General features: G+C 38.8%; 1 long non-coding RNA gene across 1 annotated transcript; it reads left to right on the top strand.

The window, feature by feature from the left end:
- Positions 1–1,557: 1,557 nt before the first annotated feature.
- LOC125179471 lies at positions 1,558–2,399 on the top strand. The gene is made up of 2 exons (XR_007157280.1): positions 1,558–2,040; positions 2,155–2,399. It is a non-coding gene; the product is annotated as an uncharacterized LOC125179471 (long non-coding RNA).
- Positions 2,400–2,919: the final 520 nt, after the last annotated feature.

The raw sequence follows: 2,919 nt of genomic DNA on the forward strand, positions 1-2,919 counted from the left end.
TAAAAATCTAAGGTATAAAAAAAACAATGAACTTCAAATTGGTACTGATTAATACCTCGAGCGCAGTGGTATCCAGATTACTACCCAGATTCGCTTTAATTTCTTTCCGCCTCCTTAAATTGTTTTTTGCATCAAAGGAAATTGAACAATAAAATATGATAATATTTTTTTATTTCACACAAGCTAATACATGGATTATCATTAATGGATCGAATACGTTTAATGGAGTGTCCTATCGAGTAGTTTCCTATGCATCACAACATCAGATTGACAACTTATCGATGACGTCCCACAGTAATCATTATGTTCTTCTGAAAGATTGGTATGAAAGGATGGTAAAAATCAATTCAAGGATTCAACGTTCGTTGCAATGAATTTTGATTCATTGATGCTAATTTTAATGCAGCAGTTACCCTCAAAAATATTTTTATATACAGTGGGATTTATGAACAACTGAGCCAAGCACTATCTAACTCTGAGTGGTGGTGATGATGCTCGTGCCTTGTTCGACATGGAAGAGAAGGATGAAAAAGAAAGGTGTTATTGGGTTGCGAGTCATTCGAGATCAAGACGAAACCATGACTTCGTTTTGTGTGCTTGGCTTTTAAGATTAAGTTCTGGTATGAAAATTTAGCGTGAATTAGGTAGGTTCCAATAAAATTGATGGAGAGAAGCAAGGTGTTAAAAAAATTGTCACGCCAAAGTGAAGCCACTGGCCATGCATGTATCAGACTGATATAAATTGCGCGATATACAATGAAAAATTTTTGTTGCAATAAATACAGTTTTTCCATAGATGACGGCGAATCAAATTTTACATGTTCACCTGAAATACTGCGTAAATTTAATGTAAATTTTGCGTATGCGCCAACTGGCTGTGTTGGAAGTAGTGCGATCAATTGAGACTAATTATTGTATCATTAAGTATAAATTGTATGAATCAATCAAGTGTGTTCCATTATACAATATTCTCAAGATGCCCCATTTATCTAAACTCAAAAGCCATGTTGACGTAGTCGACAGCGGCTCGGCTTCTTTGTAAAGCACAGCGGCTAGGCATCAAGCGCAGCGAGCGTAGTCGACAGCGGCTCGGCGTCTTGTAAAGCACAGCGGCTAGACATCGAGCAGCGAGGAGTCCAGTAAGCACACGTTCATACCGGTTGGGTTAACTTGACTCACGTCGGCGTTGAGCTTCCCACTAATCTTTACCATGTCCTGCTTGAAACATGTGCTTTCCGGGTAATTTGCTCGTCTTAAAAGTATCCTTTTTACGCAGTGGATACGAGTAAAAATTCGGTTATCCATCCTGACTTCGATTGTGAAATTTAATATTCAGTCAGATAATTCTTTAGATTTTAATTCTAAATTTCTAAGAAAGTGGCCCCGGTATCTTTCATACGCAATAGGCTGAAGATTAGGCTAGAGAAAAATAGTGACTAGAAGTGGTGCAGGTATTTCACGCCTGAAATTTTGTAAGAAATTACCACTTTCGAATGCATTGCTGCCTTCATTTGTTGCCCAGGTGACGAGGTAGCTCACCTTCAACTTAGCTCAGATTCGTTCCGGCAGCCGACTGAGCAACATCTCTAATCTTACCTGCGACCTGAGTATTGGACTACGCATCTTCAGCGTCCACAGGCTCCTAATCCTTGCTGAGACCTTTATTCTACTGTCTTATAATTTTGTGTGAATGTGGTTTCTAGCAGGATTTACTTAACTATTTATTACTCGTGTATTATCTAGGTAGGATTTATCTTAGGCTCACCATAATTTATGTTTGGGGATAACCTCCATTTGGGACGTTTAAGGTGGATAAATTAACTATGGTCATTTGCTTAGGGTCTAGTATAGGTAGATGGAGGTTTAGGGTTTCATTCCTCCTCTAACTTTTTCCCGTGCATTTGAACCTCCTACTGTCCTGTCTGTCCTTTCTGGTGAGCCTTCCTCCAACTTTACACTCCTCTTTCGTTAGGGCTTCATTCCTTGATTAAGCCTAGCAGTTGTAACTACGGTTCAACACTGAATCCCGAATAGATTTAGGTGTGTGCCATTACTCTCATTTGAATATTGATATATACTGCCTTAATCATTGCGTTTGTCACTATTTGTGTACCATATCTACTCGTGTTATAACTTGTTTAATTTCTCTAACAGTATAAACTTCGCCGTTCCTGTGACGCCAGCACCGACCCCGCCCTTACCTGGTTCTATTCATTCTGAAGACTCTCAATTCTGATGTCCAGTTGAACTAAATTCTGGAGCCTGGTCTTCCTACTTAACTTCTTCTCTGGATGAATACTTAATTACCATCAAAACTTCCGGCGCTTCCCGTGGATGAAGACCCAATTAAGGAGATCCAACCTTGAACCTCTCCTAATAAAATTTGATGGTTCTCTTATTATAAATCTTTGCTTAACCTTATTATGTAGCGAATTGAAAAATTCCTTACAATTTCAAAATAATCGAGTAATATCAATTCCTTATTTCACGTAAGAATATTTTTGGTGAAAATATATCGAAAACAAACCGCTGTCAGAATTGGTGTAATGTTGACATTATAAAACTTCGATGCTTATTATGCATTTTCCCGTAGCCTTTACTCCAAGCTGAACCATCGTTCGATCATTATGGATAAATGAAGTTTCTTTCAGCGGGTGTTTACTCGAAAGCAGCAGCATGTTCAAATAAAATTGTTGATGGAACCATCTAATCATCACGGCGGCAGCATTAACTTCTCTCATTTGACGAATTTAATATTTGCAATACTCCAGTTAAATGTTTTAAAATTACTCGACTGCCATGTCCTCTCCGATGGCACAACGGTAGAGGCTCGGCTTCGCGTGCGGGAGATCGGAGTTCGAATCCTGCAGGGAGGTTTCTTCTTAAAGTCGATTTCTCACAAGGTATGTGTATGGTATT

The sequence above is a fragment of the Hyalella azteca genome, unplaced genomic scaffold (assembly GCF_000764305.2).
Source record: "Hyalella azteca isolate HAZT.00-mixed unplaced genomic scaffold, Hazt_2.0.2 contig17822, whole genome shotgun sequence".
NCBI classification, from domain to species: Eukaryota; Metazoa; Arthropoda; class Malacostraca; order Amphipoda; family Hyalellidae; genus Hyalella; species Hyalella azteca.